This window comes from Coturnix japonica, chromosome 3 (genome assembly GCF_054131305.1).
Source record: "Coturnix japonica strain WE chromosome 3, WE-NBRP24, whole genome shotgun sequence".
NCBI lineage: Eukaryota > Metazoa > Chordata > Aves > Galliformes > Phasianidae > Coturnix > Coturnix japonica.
Genome location: NC_140665.1, coordinates 26,873,481 through 26,898,941, shown reverse-complemented (window position 1 = coordinate 26,898,941; position 25,461 = coordinate 26,873,481). Strand labels below are relative to the sequence as shown.

At 42.9% G+C, this 25,461-nt stretch overlaps 1 protein-coding gene across 1 annotated transcript in view; it reads right to left on the bottom strand.

The window, feature by feature from the left end:
- The window catches only part of SOCS5 (suppressor of cytokine signaling 5), a 115,381-nt gene that overhangs the window by 53,444 nt on the left and 36,476 nt on the right, over positions 1-25,461 (bottom strand). Inside the window, exons 4-10 of the mRNA XM_085543126.1 lie at positions 24,865-24,951; positions 23,141-23,630; positions 22,680-22,818; positions 6,515-6,727; positions 5,781-6,059; positions 2,783-2,889; positions 1,535-1,830 (exon numbers count right to left, since the gene is read on the bottom strand). The gene's annotated coding sequence lies outside the window, so the exon portion shown is untranslated. The remainder of the gene's footprint in view (positions 1-1,534; positions 1,831-2,782; positions 2,890-5,780; positions 6,060-6,514; positions 6,728-22,679; positions 22,819-23,140; positions 23,631-24,864; positions 24,952-25,461) is intronic.

Sequence of the window (25,461 nt, the reverse complement as noted above, 5' to 3'; positions counted from 1 at the left end):
AGAGAGCTGTGCAGTAACTGATCTGTCAGCCTGACAGCAGTCCTGGAAAGGCAGAATGGGAGAAAGATGTATTCCAGGTTGGCCTAAACTTATTTTCAAGATTTTCTTGCCAAAAAAGGAAAAAAAGAAAAAAAAAGAAGAAAAAAAGAAGAAAAAAAAACCTCTGAAAAACATGAGAAATTCAGTCAAGAATAGAAGCCTGGAGCTGCACTCCAAACTGTGACTGCTGAGCAGAGCTGCCACACTGTCAGCTTTTGGCTTCCTGCCTAATGGCCGTAAGAAAGAATTTATAGGGAAAGTCATCGCTAATACAAATCATATTTTAAATGTTTGATCAGCAATTACGTTCTGATTTCTCAAGAACTGACAACTAATTTACGCTCTGTACCAACAAACTCAGTGTTATGAAAAACATTCCAGGCCAACAATGCTAATAATGTCACCAACACGGTTTCTGCCGTGCCAAGAATTATATTAAAAAGAAATCCATGCATAGCAAGGAACAAGAAACATATGTAGGTGATTTATACACGCACAACTGTTTGGAGGAGGTTTGTTTTCTTTTGTGATGTCTCCAGCCATGAATCCATGGGAGATTAGCACAAGTATCAAAATTATAAAGAAACGTTTAAGAAACGTTCAGATGTTGTATTAAGGGACTTGGTTTAGTGGGGAGATAATTGGTAGTGAGTGGATGTCTGGACTGGATGATCCTGGAGATCTCTTCCAACCTTGGTGATTTTATGATTCTATGATTTAGCTCCCTAGCTGGGTCATGCAACTATCTCAACAAGATGGCTCAGGATATACAGTGAGGATGGGCCATGCCCAAGATGCTCTCATGCCCAGGGGACAGCTGTGAGTACAGGAGATGCAAGCCTTCTTGCTGTGGTGACAAAGCCTGGCTTTGGTGCTCATCATTCTGTAAAGTCTGTAGAGCAACACAGCAGAGATTCCAGGAGCTCAGGATTGGCTCTCACAGCCCAAGTCTCACTACCAAGGCCCAGACCAAATTACAGAAACTGTTAAAAGCTGCAACAGTTTTTCTGCTTGCAAAAGTGGCTTATAATACACCCAGAGGCAGAACATCCTACTTGAAAGCACCAAGACTGCCTTATAAAGGCCTGCTCTTTCTCCCTGCCCCAGGCAGAGCATGCAGTAAGGTCCTGAAGGCTCTGGCAAACATAGCATCCCTGGTCAAACATGGTGTCATGAGTGCTACTTGTGATGGATGCAGAAACCTCGGGCACTGCTTTGTCCTGCCTAGTGCTGCATGCCTGTGGCTTTTGTCAGCTTCACAACGAACTGCTGGTGCAGTCTCAGATACTTTTAGTTTGGACACATGTTTTGTGAAAGTCCGTGGCCCAAATCTGCTTCCCCTGACCACTTCTTGTAGGACTGGTAGCCTTAGGAGTTCCCTGTTCTGCAGAGCAGAAGCTCCACCACCCTGCCCCCATGCCATAGGCTTTGCCTATCTCCTCAGGAAAGCTCAACACCACACCTTCTTTGTTCAAATGCAATCAGCTCCTCTTACCTTGGCGTTCTCGTAACTGAGTCCTCATGTGGAAGAACGGAGGCAGAGGAGAAAGAAAGCAGTATGATGCAGGCAGGCAAGTGTGATAAGTGCACCCAGCACCCTGACTGCCTCCCACGAGGTGCAGATTCTCCCCTTTGTGATGATTCCATCGTTGCCGGTCACTGCCCCTCCTTTAGAATCACATAATACACTGAGTTAGAAAGAACCTTCCAGAACCTTCACCATCTTTGTAGCCCTCCTTGGGATGCTTTCTAGGAGTTTTATGGAGGCAGCAAGAGCTGTCTGTGAACCTGCTGAACACCAAAGGAAACAAACATAAACAATACAGAGCAAAAGCTTAATAAAAAAGACATATAACTGTAAAGATGTTTGCATTTTCTTAATATCAGTAGTAAACAAATCTTGGAAAACATAAATTTTAAAGGATAATCTGTAATCTACCTCTTTACAAGTTCACTAATTATAGCTTGAAGCTCAAGATTTAAGAACTTGCTTTACATTGAGATGATGAATCAACTAACAGGAATGCAAAAGCAGCACACAGCCAATCAGAGGCATAATGTATGTTGTATGCAGGTGTCACTGGGTAAGACTCAAAGGTAATAAGCTCCCAGCTTTTGACTGGAGGGAAGCAAAGCTCCAGGTGCTGTTGGGGAGATAAGAGGAGAGCATCACAGTCTGACATAGGAGGAAATTATAAGGGTTAGAAAACTAACAGTACAGGAAACATGTTCCAGTACCCTTCTCCACACCTCCTTCCCCCAGTGGTGATGCCAGTGGTGTATTTCATAGCCAGATGTATGTTTCAGCTGAAGGGCCTGAGCTGCCATCTGAACAGTTTCCAGCAGAATGTGCAGATGCCGGAGGACGCGTCTTAATAAATAAATAATTCATTAACTTTGATTAATGCAACCTGATAGGTGGTTCAGCAAGCCCTTTGTTTGCAATTAATACGACATGGCACCTGCTTAAATGACTTACATCAGAGATCACATCCCCATACACTGCTAAACCAATTGCACTCTAATGTAACCCTTAGAGCCACATCTTCCACACGAGATAAAGTGAAGAGTGGGAAAAAAAGTCTGTGTTGTTCCCAGGAGTAATTACAAATTTACATCATCTCCAAAGGATGTACCTGTTTGTGTCTGGAGGAACACAGACTGAAGCCCGCTTCCTCCAGGTTAAAAAATGGGGCATTTGCTATTTTTACATATTAAGAAAAATAATTTTGGTAGTACTTACTGTTATTTTGAGCTCTTCGGGTCCTTCTTTGTTCCTGAGCTGATCCACTCACTCTGAATTTACTTGCTGGCCAGTTAAGCAAAAGCAGGAGAGCAAACCACACATCTCTGCAAAAAGAGAAAGTAAGTAAACTCTGGGTTTTTTCAATGCAAATGAAGTAGTGAGGCGCAGTACACAAGTATGCTGCCAATGCCCCATACTCAATCTGTGCTATAATTTCTGCAGCTGGGTATGTTATCCACATTTCTTTTAAGAAGACCATGATTTTCTCATTTCTAATATCCACTTAAATACACAGCATGTACATTTCTCAATAAACAACTTTATAGCTCTTTCCTAACACCTGCCCACTTAGAGTGAAAAATATCTCATATACGTCTCTATGTCTGTTCTCCTTTGCACTTCATAAGAACAAAAACATAAACTGTCCAGTTTGCTGTGCATGCTGCTCAACAGGTGTCTGCAGGGAGAAACACAATGATCTCATATATGCTAGTCCTTCCAAGGAGCACCTACACTGTGTCAGCTTCAGGTGGTGGTGAGTAATATGTTCTGCCAAGCCACAGATGGACAAAGCACACCCACGGTCTGCAATAGTTTAAGTTTTTGTACGTTTAGGACAGCTTTAGCTCACCTGTGTTTGGTGCTTATGTTTAGGATGACAGCCTCATGCACGGTGACACCAAGCATCTCAGTGGCCTTGCCTCTTTACACAAGACAAACACTCAACAGGAGGCTGGGTACCAAGCCAGATGTAACATTTGGTCCCCAGGGTTTGTGCTTTGGTGGAAGAGTCCTTCAGATAGACTTTCTCAAGTCAGAATCATAAAGCAAAGCCATAATAGACTCAGGGATCTGCTCTGTAAGTTTAATAGCAGTAATGGACAGGCTTTCACATTGATAAGAACTGATGAGGCCTCAGGATCTTAAGTAAATGTCTCTCAAACCACCTTGTCACATAGCAGCTGATTAGTGCCAATCTAAAAGCAGTTCAACACTGTGTCTCATGGATGGATTCACTCTGGATTTGTGCTGTGGTTTTTTGCTGTTTGGGGTTTTGGTTGTTTTGGTTTATTTTTTGCAGTATTCCTTAGAGTCATATATAATTTTCTTGCATGAGCTGAAAAGCCATGGTAAAAGATTAATATTCAGCATTACAATGCACTTCCATTACACATTTCTGCATTAATAGTGAGTTTGAAAAGGTCAAAGCCAGGTAAGATTTTTGGACATAATCGTTTAAGGCAGTCTCCAAATGTATTCCATTTCTCTAAGCTGGTTATGCAAGAAGCTGGATACTTACTGATCTTCACATCAATGTTTTCATCTGAGTATCTTCCCTTTAGTTGCTGTGTGCGTTACACACACATTTTATTCCAACACACACTCTTCCATTACTGTGAGATCATTTTAAAATCACTTTTATTGCTGTTCCAAGCTCAACCCTGTAAATCAGTGTCCTGGGAAAAAGACCCAATTCACATTCTTTGTGTTAACGCTGTCACTGTTTCTGCTCCTGACAGGATGTCAACTAACTTTAGGCCTTCAAATACACTGTATTTGCACTAGGATTTTGAATAGATACTTTAATATAGGGTTCAATGCACAATATGTTGCGTAGACTTTATGCATTAGTTAGTTTCTACATGGCCTAAAGCCTGGCATAAAGCCAGCTGCAGTATCTGAGCTCTGTTTCACAGAAACCTGAAGTCTCTTTTTATGCTTGGGTTTGAATGGATTAATTCTACCTCTAGCACAGCCTGATATATCTTCTGGTATCCCCAGACTGAGGCTTTTCAATTTGTACTAAAAATGATGCAGCCTACTTTTCTCCTCAGGATTTATAATTGCAGTATGGAACAGATTATTCGCTTTGATGATTTTCTTTAAAAAACTCCTAGGCAGTGGAACATGAAACAACAGAAGCAAGCCAATGAAAGCATAACTTCATTCATCTTTAGCCAGATATCCTCTAGACCCAAACTACTAAGAAATGCCCAGTCAGCAATCCCCTGTACTGCAGAAAGGAAGTCATTAAACGAGAGCCTTTAAAAGGATCGATAACAACACGCAGAGAAGGGAATGGAATTAGTCATCATTTTATCAAAATACTCATAGGCTTCTAAGAGATACATATTTTGCTGCTACTGATGACTGTATGGAAGATGTCATTATGAAAGGTTTTATAATAAGAAACCTGAAAAATCTGTTCTTATCACTTGTCACAGGCAGGAAACATCTGAACTCCAGTAAAATCCATAGGATGGAAGCTTTTGTTTGTTTTATCACACATATCAGCTGTATATTATTCTAGGCAGGGGAGCCCACCAGCGCCTCTAATCTGTCACTGTGTTCAGTTAACCCAGCAAGGGGTCACTTCGGCTCATTTCCTTGGTTTTCATCACCTTTTCTTATTTGATGAAACTAAAGCAAAATGACAGGCACACAGATCCTTAGAAGGACTGAGCTGGACCTCCAGGACTCAGACCCCCTGATAATGCTCTTTTTGTTTCCTTTTGCTCATTTAAAGATGCAGACACTTGAGAAGAATCTTCTTACTTTCATAACATATTTCATAACATATGCTGTTCCACAATCCTAGGCAAGAATCCATACAGTGTGATCATAGAGTCATAGAAGTGCTCAGGTTAGAAAAGACCTTCAAGATCATCAAATCCAGCCACAACCTAACCATGCTATCCTAACAACCCTAGCCGCAAGACCTCACCATGTATATGTCCATGCCATGTATAAAGATTTTAAAACTGCTTTTGGCAAAATTACAGATAGTGAGTCCTATAAAGACACGGCAAGGGAAAGAAATATCCCTGTGGTTACACAGCTTCCTAAACTCCCCCAGACTGTGGCTGGGAGGAACGGCACAGAAGCTCATTTGTTGCTAACAGTTACCTCCTCACCTGCAATTACAAGCCATTTTTAGAAGCTTTCTTTGCAAAGACAAATAAAGAACTCAAAAAATAAAATTCACCTCACTTACCTGTGCCATTTTGAGCATCCCTAAATCTGTCCACCCTTGCAGGGGAGGTGACTTTGGTGCACACACGCACAGAGACTGCATAAGGTGAGAATGAGGATAAGAACAATAAAGGTCATTTCTCAAGCAAATCCAAGCAAGACCAGACACTTTGCTGCAGTGAACTGAGGTAGAGCCAGTGATTTCAGTCAGTAGCACCTGGCCAACAGACACAGAGTAATGCATTGTCACTGGTGTCTGGTCCATGAGTCATCTGCCGTTATCCCTCAGGCCTGCACTGAGCTGAAAATAGATATAACAATATGGAGGAAGCAATATAGGAAGAGAGGCAAAAAAAATACTGTATATAATTGCTCGCATTATATTACATATGTTCATGCTGACTTCAAGGTCACTTAGTTAAACTTTGGCTGTGCAGATCTCTGACTCCATCAGTAGTCCTTCAATTTTAAGAACAACGCAGAGCCCACAATACCACAGACTCTTGTGTATACATTTAGCCTGGCCCTATGCTGAAGTGAACTCAACAGATATTAAAAAGTATTTTATGATCAAAGCATTCATGCTGCTCCATAGTCTGTCCGCCAATTCATGCATTGCCCCTTCTGTCAGCCATAAACTTAGTTCCCAGGCCTTGCTCATGAGTCCCGTTCCCCCACATTTTTTAGCACAAGTGAACATAAATTTTACAAGAGCTCTGCATAGGTCTGAGAGCCAGTCTATGTTGAATCACTTACATTAACACGGCCAACAGCATTTCTTCATTTACTTGCAGTTAAATTAACAAGCGAGACCTCCTGAGTCCCAGCACTTTGCTTTTGACTGCAGAGTTGGCTACATGGACTTCGACAGCTTGTTCTGTTGTCTGACTATGAAGGTCAACTCATCTGCTCCAGGAATCCAGTCTGTAACCCTGATGCTTTCCTCCATGCCACGATCACTTAAATGATCTGTAAAATGATAAATGTGAATTAATATACAGGAAGAAAAAACAAGACTTGGACAGACATTACGCAGTCTTCTGTTGAGTAACCAGGTACTGGCACACTGTATACAAAGAATACCCATCTGAGCTGAATTTCATTTATTGGGGAGCTTTGCTTCTGCTAAAGAGGAAAAAGGGAATCTGAGAAAGAGTTAAGAATTTCCTCTTGTCTGATTGCATCTGACCTTCCATTAGTCACTGAAAATGAAATGGCTTGTAATGGGATCTTGTGGTTTCTATCACTCTAGAGAAGCCATTTTTACGAGGTCACAACTTGATGACTCTGATGAGTCACACCTCATGAAAAAAAATGCAGATTTGAGAGTGGCCGGCTCTGGTGGTCATGGGGATGTGAAGGGTCCCCTGTGGCCTCCCTCACATGGAAACTCTGCCAAGAGCTGGTGTGCTGGATCTGTGCTGGTCTCGTGGCCAGTGCAGAGCTGCTGGGAATGCTGGCCTGCTCATAGAGAATGATTGAGGCTCATGCACTCCATGTTGCAGAGCACAAGTGGAGTCATAAAGTCAAAACTGTGAGGTGAAACAGAGAAGCTGCTTCTCAGCACATGCATGGATTTATTCGCAAGCAAGCATATTAGCTCAGCAGATATTGCAAAATGATATTTTCCTGCATCACACTATATAGTCTACTATGGCAAGCATCCTAATGCCCCAAAGAATCATGTGCTACCTGAAGGGCTTGAGTACGCAGTACCATGTATATTGAATTTATTGCATGCATCAAATAGAGTAACCACAAGCAAATGTTATCACGTAAAGTAGAGCATGGTTTCCATACCTAGCATAGATATCATGTTTCTTTAGAACAAATTTCTTTCTCCACTATTTTTTGGCAACGTGTGTTAAAAAGGTGTATTTTAAGGTGGAATGTAATACATGAACACTTCAAAGATCATCCTGAAAGAGGCCTTGAACTATTTGACAATTATGGAACACTCTGAATATCATTATAAAGGTCAGTGACTTGAATTCAACCATTTCTGGACTGTCACAAAGGAATCAAATTAAAGGACACAGATGCTGGTACACAATCATGCAAAGAAAGCTGTGGAAAAGTTGCTTGAATCATTAATCATAATATTACACACTTTATCTTCACAAGTGTTTGCTAAAAAGCATAAACAAAGGAGGAAAGAAAGGAGGAAAGGAAAGAAGGGAGGCAAGAAGGGAGGCAAGAAGGGAGGCAAGAAGGGAGGCAAGAAGGGAGGCAAGAAGGGAGGCAAGAAGGGAGGCAAGAAGGGAGGCAAGAAGGGAGGCAAGAAGGGAGGCAAGATCTTTTTTTCTCCTTGTTTGCTCTTCAGTTGCTTGATTTGTACAGAATCACCCCTTTGCTCTACACCTTATGCAGTAAGACTGTTCTGTGACAATGAATATCTCCCTGTGAACATTGTTTTGAGTTTGCAACACTGGCAATGAAAGCTGTTCTCACTAGGTACGAATGCCAGGAAGACACATGCTGCATCATTTTGTTTCCTGACTGCACCAACATTACTCTTAAAATGAGACTTTTGGCATAAATCGTCACTATTGCGCTGACAGGATATTCTATCATCACTGTTTAAAATGTGCGGTTCAGTAAAAACTCTACCAGGGTTATTGTTATAATTCACAGGAAAAAGGAAAAGAAAAGACAAGTAAAAAAGAAGGCCCTAATTCCAAAAATTATTGAATATTTCTTTTCATGCTTCTTCTTTACTTCTAATCTAGGATTAGCAAAGTATTTGAATTATCATCCTCGAGCTCTCTGTCTAATGTAAGGTTAACTCTCATAGAAGTTAAGATGAATGTTTGCAAATACCAAACATACAGTGAGAGACTGAGTACTCTTTAACGTAACAGCTCTGCAACATTTTCAACAGAAAGCAAGGATTCTGGCTGCCCAAATCAAAATAGCAAACAGAGCCTTAGTTTCGAAGAGTGGGTGCTCAGGCATCTGAACTTGACTGCCTAAAAAACAATGGCAATGAAAATTGTTCAATAGCTCTGAAAAGCAGCATTTAACTTCAGTATTGCTGATTTTTTAACTGTTGAAAATTGGAACCTCGGTGTTATACTAACACATGTTTTTACATTTTCCCTAGAAACAGATGGAATAATGTTGCTCATGCTATGCCAACACCGTGTTGTTACATAGTCTTTATTAAAATTGCTTCAAGGCAAAAAGATGTATGAACAAAGACAAGGGGTGGGGAAACTTGGCAACTCCCTACGATTTTCAGTCTTGAACTGTTTAACTCTCAGCCAGCTCTGTGTACCATAAAGAAATACCCATAACTTCATGACGGGTGGGGAAGCTGGGTGCATTAGCTGGCTACTGTGTGCATAGAGCCCATGTGACCTTTGCTACGCAGAAGGTAGCTAAGATAGATAACAAATAAAAAGGAAGAAAAAGGAAAGGGGAACATATGCAAATGGAAGAAGGACAAACTTGGCAAGTAAATAAAGTCTGAGAGTGATTCAATTTAAAGGAAATTTAAAAACTTGATTTCTCCTTGCCTATATTGAGAATGTTTATATCTCAAAAGGAAGCAGAAAAAAACATTTCCATGATAACCGTAAAAATCACCAGAGAGAAAATAAAGTTTTCTGTCTCATTACCTTTTCCACGTGGTAATCAATTATAAGGAAAGCACAGTGCAGGTTCAATTAAGTAACTAAATCAAAAGGAATTAAAAGCCACAGGGGATCTTTATTTTACTCATGTTAAAGGAGGGTCCGACTCCAGGCCTCATTGACTTGTCTGTAGCATATAATGGGGTTTAATTCTTCTAAACCAGTCTGTCAGCATTAGCTGGTCATAATGAGGAAAATGGGGTTAGAGAAAACAGATCTACTGAAAATAGTTTTCCCAAGTGTAGCCTGCCCTCCTCCCTTCTTCCTCCAAATGGGATTATCCTGAGCTCTCAGCACATTGCAATATATAAATGAACCATTAGGGAAAACAAAAGCCCCTCCTTTGAAACGTAAGACACAGCTCAGGAAAACAGTGGGTGCTCTGTCCCAAGTCAGCAAGTGTGTGAATACATGCTTACCCTTACTTGCTTAGGTCTTCCACTGATTTATAAGATTAGCATGTGCTGAAAAAAGTCTTTAGTGTCTTGCAGAGCTGCAAGATCCTATGAAGTGGTGAGACATCCATTTAAAAAGGAATAAGATTTTTTTTTTTAAGAACTTGAAAAAATAGCTGTGGGTTTGTTTTTGAGTTTCATATTTTGAAGTCAGCCAAGCAACAATCGTGACTTTGTTGTAGCCATTTAGCTTCACATGGGCAAAAACAAGAGTCCTGGACACACGTGCAACCTAGGATTCATACAGATAGTTGAATGAAAACTCTAAGAGAAACGGCCAATTCTGGGATGCTTTGCCAGTGAAAAGCAGTTTTCCATGGCTCTTGGATTCTAGTATACACGTAGCTTTGCATACACACAGGCAAAAATAATCACAGGAAAACTGGGGATTCCTCTGAAACCACCACCAAGTCTTATAGTCTTCAATGAAGCCATACTTAACCTTCAGGCAAATTGGTTGGGAATCACCACCTCATACTCAAGCCATCTAATGGTCCCTAGCTCCAGGTGACACCAGCCACATGCATGTTTGTTTATGGAAGACGCCTAGAGAGGGAGTCACTCAACTGCTAGAACAGGGAGGGATATCCATCTAGCAGCCTATGCCAAGCCAAAGACACTACAATGACTCCTGGTCTCCCTTGAGATCTCAGACACCTCTGCCTTTCAGTTCATCACCCATCCCCTCAACAGCTCTTGCCAGGGCTCTGTGCTCCCATAGCCAGTCCTTGCTTCCTCCATATCCACCAGCCCAGGAAGGCTGAGAGCAGAAAAGTTCCAGCATCCATCTTGTGGCATCTGGCAGTCCACCAAGCACTCCACCTGGCCATGTAAGAAGAGACACGTCCCACCACATTTCAGAAGGAACAGGTACAGTGTATATCTCACCAAAAGCTCCCCTCCAAAGGGCACAGACTTAAAATCATTCTCACGAATCTGCCTGCAGAAAGACAACTCGGTATTTCTCATAAATCGGGCCACTTGACTTCTCTGCCAAGATATTCAACAAATTTCTTATTCAGGCTGCTCATTTTTCATTCCTTCGGGCTACACATAACCAAATAATCTTACCATAAATCCAGGCTCCCGCTGCCATTCATTATGAAGTGAGCCTTGTTTAGAAGTTCTTAGAATTGGAACATTCCTGCTGAATGACAATCCTCAAACGCCTTTCATTTCAAAAGGAGCAAAATGGAAATCGGTTCTTCTCCAAGTTTACCAGAGGGGCAGCCAAGCGCTGATGTTATACAGTAAGATCTCAAACTGGGAACTAGGCAGCTATTTCAATCAGCGGACTTATTTCACGTCTGTCAAGGATGGTATATTTAGAACTGGACGAGCTGTTTCTTCACTGAACCCACAAGCTAAAAAACTGACCCAAGCACAGTATTTCTCAGATGGCCTCTTTTGCACTTTGGCAAACCCCCATGAAAGAGCATTTAGATAGCACTTCAGCTATCAGCAGATAGCACTCCAGTGTAGGGCTGGAGCCATTGTTGTTTATTCAATCATAGCTGTTTAATCAAGTCTTGCAGGTGCCATCAGACTGAGTGAATCACCCAAGTCAAGGCACAAAAATAAAACAAAGTTATTTTATCACTGCTTATCCACACAGAGTAAAGCTATGTGAAAATGATGTAAGTGAGAACTTCTGAGGAACTGAAACAGCAAGCAGAGAAGCAAAGTTCTCCTGCATTGAGGCAGAGCTGGAGCCAGAAAGAAGAGCTTCCATAAACTGCAACATCCTGGGCACCCATTGCAGCAAACAGTCAGTATTTTCAGAAGAGTCCAGCCCCTCATTTGAGCATCGGAACAAGCAGTACAACCTTGGAAAGAGTTTGGCTCCAAGCCACCTGTCCTTACTACAGTGCAAAGGTAAGAACAACCAAGTGGGGGACAAGCACTGCTTAAATTGAGCTTGTTCAGCTGTGACACTGGAGTGCAGCAGACTTGAAAACAAGATCAGTAGTGAGGAGTCTGCAGAAACAACTGGGTTTTGTCCAGTTCTAGATGGAGTAATAAGGACAGTCATCCCATGGCTCACTGCTTGTAAGGAACCACTAAACAAGTGAATTTGGCCAACAGAAACAAATTGCTGGTGCAGCTTTTTTTTTTTTTTTTTTTTTGTAAGCAGTCTTATTTCTTTTTCATCAATCATTTATATAACAAAGATTCAGCGATGGAGGAGACTCCATTCTGAACTCCAGTCCCTTCACCAGTTTCACTGGGAGCATGCCAACCCAACACACTGGGAAAACACCTCCCCTACCCCTTCCAGTGCAGTTACATTCCTACCTTTCCCTGGAAGGGGACAAGCAACACGACTCCTTGCTGGCACTTCATCACGCCTGCATAAGGTTCTGTCCCAGACTGTCACTAGAATATGTTTACTGGTGCCAACCACAGCAGGGCCCTGGATCTGGCCTTCAGGAAGGCTGCATCTCAAGCCTGTAGCCCTCCTGCTGTTTTAACTTCCTTTAGATCCTCTCCCTTTCCAACAGCTTCAATTCTCCCATCATGCTTTTTTCTCATTACAGTTCTGCGTTTTCTTCATCATCCCTCTCATATCCCACACTGCTCTTTGCCCTCCTTGCCCTCACAGGTCATAGTTCTGTAATACCAGATGTTGTCTTCTGCCATCAGATCCTCTTCCTTTGGCAGCCCATCACAGGGTAACACTAATATTTCAATGTCGTGTTTTACCACACACGGAATCTGCAGTTTCAAGGTTAAGAACTGGCAGCCAAATCTCTTCCTCCAACCTGACATTATTTCAAGTATTTCACTGAGAGCTGTAATGCTGATAGTGCTTGCACACTAGCAAGCACTCCTTTCTCACCCATAGAACTGTAACATTCCTGCCATAATTTGCATGCAGATGTATCATAGGTACTGAGAAAGAGATCAGAGACTCAGAAGCAGCAGGAAACGATCACTTGCTAGTGTACACAGTCAGCTTGTTTTGTACAAACTGTCTGGCTTACTAAACCAGACTTGTCCTAGGCTTGACAGCCAAGTGACATAAGCTGCATCTGGAAAATATCTATGATAAAGCCTATGGTTGCAGAAAGAATTGCAAGTAAGTAGCTGATCCAGCTGGTGTGCAAACTGGGCACAGCGTTCATCAGCACAAATGGGTTCATCAACGCTACCATCTAGTCCTTCAAGAGAGCAGTAGGTACTCAGAGATCTTCAAGATCACTGAAGAGTTGAGTTTCCTACAACTCCTAATCGTAAATATGATTCCCATCTCTCGACACAGCAGCATCAGAGCTTTTCCCCTGACCTGCTCTGAGGTGGGAAATGAGGCCTTTTGACTTCAGCTGGCACATGTCAGACAGATCAAAACCATGCAGCTGGACAAACTTATGTTTCGTGAGGGAATCAAACTAGTAGCAGCCTGGCAGGAACCCATGCTCTTCGCTGACTATTAATAAGACAACTGATCTAGAAATCACTGTATTGGAGCATACCTTAAAGTTAGTGAGAGAGAAGAAACCAGCTCCTTATTACCAAGTAAAGGTTGAAGGTAATATCTGGTGAGAACTAAACCAACTGGTGTTTGTCTCAACCTCTTCAGAAATATCCTGAAATCCACTCTGCCTGCACAGTACACCTCCAGAACACACTACACCTCGCTAGTCCAGAAGACCCCATCCACACTTGTCTTCATCTATAGGTTTTCCAGCCCCATGGTGATACTATTAGACTGATTTTAAATGGGTCAAATCAACATACACAATATCCCCAAAAAGTACAATTTGACTCTAAATCCATAAATACTGTGCTCGTTTCCTTGAAGGGCAAGGTCTGTCTGTTAATGTGACCCGGTTCCTTGCAACCACAATTGTTCCTGTAATATGATCAAATGAAAAGCTCCCTAGCTATCTGATTTCAGACAAATGTTACTTCTTTGTCTCAGCGCAGCTTGGACAGCTTCAGAATCCAAAACCGGCTGCGTGCTCGTCTTGTTCAGGCTTTCTAGAAATGTCTTTGTTCCACTGTGGGTCATTCAGACTGTGGGATAACTGGAAATTTCACTGTTTATTAGTTTTTATTTTCGGTGCTGAGTGCATTTGCAATGCTGACTCGCAGCAGTGATTTTAAAGGAATAATTGCTTCCAGATGTCATGCATATTTTACTCTGAAGGAATACAGCAATCTTTGTTAAGGTTACAGAATTAGAAAGGCTGTTCTCCCCTATCTGAGTGGCTCTTTTGAGAGCAATTGGGAATGCTACCTTGCCTCACACAGTTCCTACCACAGAAGAATTAGAACCAAATCTATAACAAACACTCTTGTTTGGTATGTCACACTTGATAAGGCAGAAATGTTGAATGATACGATTTTTGGTTTGCTCTATAGTGAGAACACTGTATTGGAGTGTTTCAGTACAGCCCATAAAAAGACCTAGAAAATAGGTCTTCCTGGAAGTCCCTGCAGGTTTGTTTGACAATAAACTTGTAGGGCAACCAACTTGAGTTCATAGAATCATTAAAGCTGGAAAAGACCTCTAAGATCATCTAGTCCAACCTTCCACCTATCACCAGTATTGCCCACTAAACCGTATCCCTCAGTGTTCACATCCACGTGTTCCTTCAACACCTCTGGGGACAATGACTCCATCACCTCCCTGGACAGCCTGTGCCACTGCAGCACCACTCTTTCCAAGAAGGAGTTTTTCCTAATACCCAACCTGAACCTTCCCTGGCACAACTTGAGGCCATTCCCTCTCATCCCGTCACTGCTGTCTGGGAGAAGAGGCCGACCTCTGCTTTGCCACAACCTCCTTTCAGGCAGGTGTATATAAAAAACATTTTATAAGTTGATTACAAAGTTTTAGTAAGATTTAAATGCTCCATTTCAACCTTTCTACAATGGAAAAATCCATTTTCTCTTCTGAAAATATTTTAAAAGGATCCATGAAATACAGTAAAATCCACTACGTATCATTTGATCAGCCAGGTTTATGAACCTTTTTGTTTGTTGTTGTTTGTTTGTTTTTCCATCTTGCAACAAGAAAAAAATGGAAATTGCAAACCTTGTCACAAAAGGAAAAACTACATGATCTCATTGCTTTACAACTAAGAGTGGGCGGTGCTGAAAACTACTGTCCTAATAGCACAGGACAAGACTGACGGCACTAAAAAAAGGGCTAGAATAAATACAGCTAGAAATAAACTGTCCTCTGCATCAGAACACTCCATAATAGGTAGGAAAATATGCTCCTTTTCCTACAGAAATAGATTATATGAAACACAGTTTTGTATACAACACCTACTCAGAAAAGGCCCAAGAGGCCATGATATCCAACATTACAAAACAAAATAGAACCAAACTTGTGTCCACGTTCAGCAGAATTCTGACTTCAATTCTAACACTACCACATTCGGGCAGCTAGTAACTGCATGTTAAAATACACTGGAGAATGTGAGGGAATGCAGCTTATCTCAAAGGCTTAACTGAAAGTCCCAAAGACACCCATGGAAATTTAAGTCTTTGTGTAAAAGATCTCTCCAGTAGGGCTGATTTTCTGAACCAAATTAATATTAGCCAAAGCCATCAACACACACACCAAGCCGACACCCTAACTGTGTTTGGTGTTTGTACTCCTGAGCACTAAATAACCAATGTATTAGCGTGTGTAAGCAATGATATGTTAAGCATTCAATAAGTCGATTGTACCAAAGAATGGTACAGTGGGTAATGGGGCCGTGATGTGGTACCACAGGCTGCCTGATGTATCTCATCACATTCTCCTTTATAACTTTTCCAAGACACGGGCAAATTTTTTATATAATGTTTGATGCAATTAACTATTTATTCACAATCAGGCAAGACCCCCCAGCGGTCACAAATACTGCACTGAATCCAGGTTGAAGTCCCCAGTCTGATCCATTTTGTTGAAAAGTCCCATTGCTTCCAAAATATGAAGGCTCAGGACTGGAACCTGGCACAGACTACCACAGTGAGGAATGTACTTCTTGGCATTCCCACAAATATTCTCCCAAAGCTGATCAGGCAGTGAGCCTGACAAAATATAATCACATTTCACACAAGTCCGGCAGGCCCTTGGCTTGTGATGAAGGGCTAAATCCTCTGAAGTCCAGCTGCACTGACTCACTGCACAGATCTCTCTGTCGGGCACAGCCACAGAGCACCTTGTAATGCGGGACTGAACTTACACAGGTTGTAATTTAATCCAATTCCTTTCATTCTGATATTCCTAATGCTTGAATGCTACGTTCCTGTTCTTGCAGTTCATTAAATTACACTGAAATATTACATGAAGTACATCAGGCCACCCACAGAGACATCACACTAAAGCTCAAGGAAAAAAAAGCCCAACGAAACTGTCACCCAAATGCTCTTCTGAATGTCTGCATTTAAACTGAAAGTAGTGCCTGGACTGGCTATGCTGGGGTTCAGCACTGGCGATATGCACTGCTTTTGCACTTTCTAAGTAACCATTCTTCAGCTATAGCTGCATTAACAGGCATTACTGCAGCAGCTGGGAGAGGTACCTGTGTGAAGGTCCAATTCAAACCAATGGCTGGGTTTTGTTTTAAAAGTACGTCTTCACTCAAAATAGGACTAAGCCTTGATGGTGCCAAAGTCTTGCAACATGACTAATTTCAAATGGCAGAAATCCTACAAGATCTGATATTTTGCAAGATTTCCCATCCACATGCCTTCCAGCTTGAGAAGCGATTCAGAACCACAGCTATGGGCACACATCCAGCTTCAAAGATATGACATGGACTAATATCTATTTTAAACTCCTCTTCCATTTGGTACCTCTATTATGAAACATTTTTGGCTTTGAAGCTTCTGACCGTACCACTTAGCATTTGGAGTCAGTACCTCTCGGTTCAGCTGGGAATGAAACTCTGACCGATCTTTCTGGCAGTGAGCTTCCCCAGCTCGTCTGTTTTCCCTGTAGAGCAGGGCATTCCCCTGCCCAGCCTGAAAGTATCAGTGGGGCTGGTGGCTGCTCAATGAGAGGGTGGATGCCTGAGGCACTTCTCCACCAGCTGCGGCCTCCACAGCCTTTTCCCCACTGTACCAGAAGATCTCAGAAATTCTCTCAACTTGCATTTGCAAAGACTTACTGAGGTTTGAGCACCATTAACACTGCCAAAACCCAAACATCTTTGAAAATAAGCAATGCTGAGTTCTGTACACTGGCACCCCATATTTCAGATCGAGACTGATCAATATCCCAAACTATCCTTTCATACAGCATAATGGCAGCTTGTTTGGATGGAGTTCGCTTGGTCTGAAGGTTAGATTTTTTTTATACAGTGCTGGACACAACAGGACTTCAGCATCTGTTTAAGCCTCTAAGCTTTTCTGCAACACAGTAGATTAAATTGCAGATGAGCACAACAGTCCCAAGCATTCACTCTGTCCCCAGGGAAGAAGTGCAGGAGGCATAACATGGAGGCCTTCTCTTCCCTTATTGTTCTCCAGATCAATCCTTTACCTTCATCTGCTTCAAACAAAATGCAGCCAATAAAAATAAAAATTGTTAGAAAACTTTCTTTTTCCAGAGCAAATTAAGCAACTGGAGGTTACAACTCTTTTGAAAACTGACAAACCATTACCAGGCATAATGCAAAGCAGTTGGCCGCACACACAGCCATGCGATGCTTTGCTGGGCTTATGCAGCAAAAATTAAGGAACGTGGGCCTTGCGCCCAGCTGCAAATACTAGCGAGACTCCAGAACGCCACCAATTTCACGGCAGCTGTCACACCAGAGGAGCTTACCCTTCCAGACAGTGGAAGTGCACAATTAGGTCACATTAAACACTGAGAAAATACCACTGCGGTTCTGCACAACAACTGAAAGGGAATGACAATGGAAAACAGCTCCTAGCTGGCAAAAGCAGTAAAAAGCATCGGTACATACTTTCCATTAAGCATTTGCAGATGAAGGATGTGGGTGCAGGGGAAGATGGAATGCTTTCCCACCAGGCGTGGAAGCCAAGGGCAGCCAAGCACAGAGCAGGCACCTCATCCCCACTAAGTCACTGCTACCTCAGCCTTCACAGACACAGAGGGGCCAGGTCCCTGACCCTTGCTTCTTATTTTGATACATCCCCTGGTTCCTCCAGGAGGACATACTGCAGGGTCAGAATAAACATGCTGAGAAGCAACTATCATGGCTGGGCCTTCCATCTTGGGTAGGTTTCCTGTCTGTATCTAGAGCAGTAACTGGAGCTCCCAGCCCTACCACAGTAGGAAGAGCATTTGCAATGTCTTTATCACTGCACCTGCACGCTACATAGTCTGTCCTCAGCCAGAGGTGGAAAAGCGAGATAAGCACGGCCCATTCTGCTCACAGAAACCCTCTTGTGTCCCATCAGCATCACCTAATTACGCCCAGCTGATTTCAGCTTTGCAAAGCTGAAATGAAAGGTGGTCATTGTGCCGGCTCAGTGCTGTCACAGGTAACAGGCACCCTGCTGCACGGTGTTTGGCACTCACCACAAAGTAATTGCACTGAAAGGTTCTTATTCCACTGCCACACCAGCACCAATTATTAAAAGCTCATATAAAAGGGTTCTGTGAGGAACTTCAAAAAGAGGGCAACTCTGTATGGGGCTGGAGGGGGGGGGAGGAACACAGCAAAAACTTCAAACACCTTAAACACTGTGGAAAGAGCCAACCTGCACACACACCTCCTGTGCACCATTAAGTTACTTGTGGACTTTGTGGATTAGAAAAACATATTTAATTTTGTCTGTGATCAAGCATATGCCTGTGATGTAGCAAGCAACACACGTCAGAGATGTCACACGGGGGTAGCACAGCTCTCAGCACCTGAACTAACAACGTGTTTCTTGAAGAAATGGAAAAATGGAAACTTTTTGCCATGTTATTTTCAGAGGAAATAGTAGTGGTTGTGATTGACGTTCCTGTTGCAACATCTCCTTTATGTGTGCATCACCACAGAGCATCCCAGCAGTTTGCTCCCAGACAGAAGAGAGTGACTGCTCTCACACTTCCAGGTCAACAGAAAAGCCTTTAGCACTGGTCAGGATCATATAGTGGCCTGGGTTGAAAAGGACCACAATGATCTCGTAGTTTCAACCCCCTTGCTACGTGCAGGGTCGCCAACCATCAGACTAGGCTGCCCAGAGCCACGTCCAGCCTGGCCTTGAATGCCTGCAGGGATGGGGCATCCACAACCTCCTCGGGCAACCTGTTCCAGAGCATCACCACCCACTGTGTGAAAAACTTCCTCCTAACACCTAACCTAAGCCTCCCCTGTCTCAGAAGCATCGGCGCATCCCAAGAGAAGCCACCGGTGAGATACAGGCGGAGGAGGCGCTGCCTCAAGGTCCGGCTACCGGGGCCGGCAGCGCGGCGGAGCTCGGCATCGGGTCGCCCCGGGGGCTCCTTGCCGCAGGACGCGCAGCCGCCGCCGGGTCGCAGAGCGGCAGGGCTCCCTCTCGCGGCGGCTCCGCACTATTCCAGGAAGGCGCGAGAGACCCCGCCGTTCCTGCCCTGGGACGCGAGGCAGGGCCAACAGAGTGGGAATAAAGTCTCACGGGGAACAGCCTCGGTTCCCTTCCCGCCCGCACCAATTGCAGCAGATTTAGCCATAAGTGTTGTCTGACATATTCAGCAGAGACACCAAGGTGGAGGAAAAAATAAACAATCAAACAGAAAACTCTCCCCCTTGTTCTAGGCTGGTCTACAGCGATCAAGACTGTATTAAGAACTGCAGTTCAGAAAATAACTCATGATAACTTAAAACAGCCATCCTAACCTTGGACTGGAGGAGACTTCATACAGTGGAGCCTGAAGATCTGATACCTTCCAACATAGAGAAAATTCTCACGCTGCGTTCTCTTTTGTAACTCCTTCCTTTCTAACTCACTGTGGCACCCTTTGGCCTCAGCCTGCTTAGGGTTTCCTGCAGTAATTTCATATCCAGTGTTTCTGATCAAACTCATCCACTGCAAATGCTGTGCTATCTTAGCACAATGCGGTGAGTTAAGACTGGAGAGCCTCCAGCACACAAACACCTAAGAAAAATTACAGATTTCTTTGCTGTTCGTGCAGTCTTCTCAGACTATTTGACAAAAGTTATTGGTGGCTATTTTTTAAATGAAAAGAGTAGTGAGAAAATAACTTTGCGGCATATTGGGCTAGCAGATTGTTCAGACATTGTACAACAACAATAAAGCCTTTAGGATTCTTTGACTGACATATATAATGAATATAGCTGTCAAACTTTTCTGCGGCAATTTTATTTTGCATTGACGAGCTATTTCACTGGACAGGTTTTGCATAAAAGGAATGATTCACTTTGTTGTGATGCTGCTATTTACAGAGCACGGAGGACAGTGGAATTGTTATCAATATAAATATTAATCTACAAATTTCTTTTGGAATACGTAATTTTGTATGCAATATACACCATTTGGATATCTGATACAAGGAAAGAGGCATTGTTCTGCAGTGAGAAGGGGGGCCTGGAGCTGCTGGGGTTTGTTGTTCATTCACTGATTCATTATGTGGCCTTTGAAAAGGCACTTAGTCATTCTGCAGTTTAATTTTTCTCTCTGTAGAACAGGGAACAATGCATCAACACAAACTGTTCCATGACTTCTGCACTCATTGTTATCGCTCGGAGTCATTGAGGTCACAGAGATGATTGGAGGGTCAAGGGGATGATCTGTGCCCAGAGACACAGAATGACTCCACTCTCCTCAAACATCTTCTTTCTCCTAGTAAGGCAGTGGCAGGGTAAGTTGGGACTGCCCAGCACTGCCATTGCTCTGTGCACATTCTCTTACTTTGGTTATGAACAATGACTTGCCATGGATAGACAGAATGCACACTGACATCACTAGCCTTGGAGAAAACGGGCAGAAAACAACCCAGCAGGCAAAACAGTACATAAAGGAGAGGGGGAAAAAAAAAAGAGAATAAGATGGGATGAATCTCATACTGCATTCGCGATGCAGTCAAGCCTACAAGCAGGTTGTGTATCTAAGGGCAGGAAATCACAAAGACATCTCTTACTCCCCGGGGAAAGGTAAGCAACGTCTGAAATTGCCTTCAGAGGTTATTAGTAGAACTTCACCAAGGCTGAAGTACACTGTGCCCAAAGCCATAGCAAGCAAACACTGCATACATAAAAAGAAGCATTCCCAGCTCCGCAAATAATAAAACTGTTGGTGTTTTTCACAATCCTTTTTTTTTTCTTTTCTTTTTTTTTTTTTTTTAAAGAGTAAAACTAGCATTGTTTGTTAATTCACTTAATTCTTCATTTTCCTTCTAAACTGAAATATAAAAGAATTGTAGAGATGGGGGTTTCATCTCTGCTCCCAAAATAATGGTACCTTTTCTGACCAGAAAAGCCAGTTTGGCACAGAGTGCCACAGTCCGCTTATGTACCAAAGGTTTCTATGCAACCAAGAAGGAGGATAGGTGCTGTGTTTCACTGCACTGCTGCTCCTCAAAAGGGAGAAAGAAGTGGGAAGGAGCCTTCTCATCAATCCCACAGCTCCAGAAGGTTCTAACACAAAGGTAAGGGCTGAAAGTAGAACTGATGTTCACGAGTTGCCACATTCACTATTTAAGGTGAAGGCAACAACTGCATGGTGCATGGGGTGCATACACAAGGGGATCATAATAGAATGGTTTGGGTTGGAAGGGACCTTTAAGATCATGTAGTTCCAACCCCCTGCTATAGGCATGGACACCTCCCTCTAGACCAGGCTGCTTACAGCTCCACCCAGTCTGGCCTTGATCGCCTCCAGGGAGGGGGCATCCACAACCTCTCTGGGCAACCTGTTCCAGTGTCTCACCATCCTCACAGTAAGGAATATCTTCCTGATACCTAGTCTAACTCTGCCCTCTTCTAGTTTAAAGCCATTTCTGCTCTTCACTTGCCGTGAGCCAACCATTTCTTGAAAGCAGTGGTGTTGGTTCTACACTGCTGCATCCCCTCCCTACTGTTACAGAGCTCGGCCTTCCTCAGAGTCAGCGGCAGAGAATGGCACATTACTGGGCTTCACGAAATTTTCAGCGCTGAGAATTTGATTCCAAACAGTTCGGCATCTGCTTTAGCTAAAACAGCCCAGCCATTTCCAGGAATATTATTACAGGAAAGATATATTGCTTGGCACAGGTTAAATAAATCCAGACAACCTTTTATATGAGGATCTTTAGCTTCAGATGGGGAATTTTGAAATTTGGCAGACAGGGCTCATTGTGGCAGAAATGTGTCTGTCCATATTAAAACCTGCCCACATTTGGCCAGCTAACAGAAATAGGGGAAAACTGCACCAAGGGCTCAGAAAAGCGTCTGCCTGCAATTCCTGCTGTGGGCAAGAATCCCCTCTCCTCCTGCATAAGTGTGGGAACATAGCTGACACCTCCTAAATTTGAAGGCTTGATTGTGCAGTCTCAGTAAAACTCTGTAAGTAGGGTTTATGTTCAGCATAGCAGTTTTCTAGAGGAAAAAATCTAGGCCCTAATTCAGCAGGCAGCTTCACACACCAAACCCTCTGCACTCAGGCAGCATCTCAGTCAGACTGGTACAAAACCAAGACCGTCGTCTTTAAAGCACAGACAAGAACATCTGTTCAAAGTGATGCAGTAGTGACTGTATTCTTACATCTCAGAAATACAGTTTGAGGAGTGGCAGATATGTGTTCTTGCATGTAAAAGGGAGAAATCAGTATTTACATTGTGTTTGTGGTATGAATGGATGGATAGTCTATGAGAAAATGCACTCACAGGGTTTCCATTCATCTTATACAAACAAGGATTAAGAGGATTTAAGGATTTACAATGAAAGCACTCACCCACTTGATAGCACTGCAGTATTTCTGTAATTCTTTAGTCTTGACTCCTGGAAAAAGGACAATATCAATCCACCTCTGTCCAAATAAGCAGGTTATGCAGAGTTTATCTAGACCGAGCTGTTCCACAGGAAATCACAGCCTAAGGCAAACAGAAAGATCAATGGAAGGAGCATGAAGTAAACCCTCACATGAAACAATCCCATTTTTCAAGGAAGGGAAATAATCCCTTTTTTCTTTTTTCTTTCCATTATATTTAACAGATCATGCAGTCCTTTCTGTGGTATCTTAAATGCTGCTTTGCATTTATGGAGAGCCAACACATTGGCATCATGATAGAGGACAGATCCAGTTCATTAACTGCTTCTGGGAAAAGAACTGCCATTCCTCACACAAAGAAAACAAACAAACAAGCAAGGTGAGGGGCAGTTATGCAGGAGGAATAAAAGGAGAATTTAACATACCTCTTAAATTCTTTCTCCAGGATACATCCACCGTTCCTTCTTCTCATCCCAAAAGCAGGAGCAATTTCAATCCATCAGTGTGTAAACAGAGTTGTAGTGCTGGAGGAAGCAGGTTAGCGAGCAGACGGTAATGCTGCAGCTCCTGCAGAACCATTCCTTCTGCTGAAGGCCTCCACTCCATGCTGACTGGAAAGACACTCAACAAGCATTTTTGCTTCACCATACTTAGGCGCTTGGTTAGTGATTCACCCTAAGCAACTGCGCAGTGGATTAAGGCAAGGAATAGGAAAGCTTGCTCTCCTTCCATGTATTAGCTGCATGAAGGATGAGGATCCAGTGCAGCAGAAAAACCTCACATCCTGAAGTGCTGCAGTAAACTCTTTTCAGGAGCGTGAACCAAGCCTGCGTGTCACAGGAGCAGGAACAGTTGGAACTCAGGAGTCAACCAATTAACGTGTGGGTCTTGTGTTATAGAGTTAATTAGCAGAACCTAGAACAGATACACAGTCATCTTACAAACACAGATGAAGGCTGAGGCATAGAAAACACTTTCTATGATCTCACAATGGTTATCTGAAGGGGTACAGGCACAGCTGAGACCTCTCTTAGTTCCAGACTTGGAGATGCTACAAAATCCTTCTTTTCTCTCACATCTCTGAGAACTGTCTGCACGGTTAAAGTGACGTGGCTTGCTGTTTCTCTCCAGCAGATGTTAAAAAACTGACATGTTTGTTATTTACATGGTTTTGCCCATGAGACAACTTTGATATGCCTCGTGAAACATGTGCTCTCACAGCAATCTGAGGAGGAAAACCACATAACCAAGCATTCAGTAAAATATCTTTCTGTCTGGAACAGACAATTCCAACAAGATGGTTTTAATGGCATGAGGATTTGGTAAATATTTTTGCACGTTGGCAGCATTTTTTGCTAGACGGGATTGTATTTTGTCATTCATTGTATAGATTGCTAAGCTACTAGAATGAATCTTTTGAGACCCAAAGATAGTATTGATGGTACAGAAGTCCTGTGGTCCCCTCTAGGCAGTGGCACAAGGTCAGGCCAGTCTCAAGCAGGTGTTTTCCTCAGCCCCTTAATTCTCTCAGGTCACACGCACCTCACCATGCAGCTCTTTGAAGGACAACTTCAGCTATCACACTGTTTCCACAAGAGGTTGTGCAGGACGACCGTGCTCTCATAGCCTTTTGATTTAAGAGTTGCATAAGCACATAAATGATTCCATGTTCAATTGCTAAAATTAAAATTCCCTCTACCCATCGTCTCCTGCAAGAATGCAGCTATTCTGCTTGAGAAACCACATCCTGTCATGCATCATGTTCAGATGGTTTTCTGTCAAAAGACAGAGCCCAAGTTCAACAACCTTCCAGGACCGCTGCTGATCTCGTAAGAGTCTACTGCAAGCATTTCTTTGCAGCCCAACAGCTGGGTCAGATCTGATGAACTATAGAAGTTCACATCACCCAGGACTAACTCTCTAACCGAGCAGATGCAGGAGTGCATTTATGGGCCAGATACACTCAGCATCCCCTGGGAAAAGGATTCTCTTTTTTAAACACAGAACTTCTGTTCAGATGGACGACTGTTCATGTTCTTTTCTGTACGTCCAGCAGTGTCTGGAAGCACCGTGCATTAAATCCACTGAGGCTTACCAACCAGCTGGGCACTGTGTTGATATTCTGACTTGAAGGTGACTTTCATCCTACCTGATAGGGCCAGCACCTGACTGAAAGTCAGGCTCAGCTCCCAGTTCTGTGCAGACATCTGCCAGGTATCAGGTGAATGGGATTTTGCTGTAAAAAAGGAGTATGACTTGGAGGTCTGCCCCATCAATCAGTAGGAAACAGAGTTTTCAATGCACAGGCTGTGCCATCCCATCACAAGCAGCCTCAGTCAAATGTATCTATTTATGGTGGCAAGCTAAAGGTACTATGACTCAGGTGCCAGAACAGGGATCTCTAATAATACCTTCCAACTGTATGTGATATGTAAATACATTCTGTGGGCAGGAAATCTATGAAATAAAAAGGCATTTGTTATAATTATTTTAAAGGAACTTCTAAAATATGTAACTAGTTTAGATTTATTTACAGCATGGCCAAAGCTGGTGGAGAGAGAGCTGGACGAGCTTTTCCCCAAGGTTTCTTACAGGCCACCTGGCAACATGAGATGAATTCCACATTACTGCCTCAGTTTCTATATTCTTGCAGTTACGGCAGGAAATACTTAGCCACTTAATAGAGTGACTTGAGTTGATGAAAAGGAATTTACAAAGCATGACATACTTTATAACAATATAAATA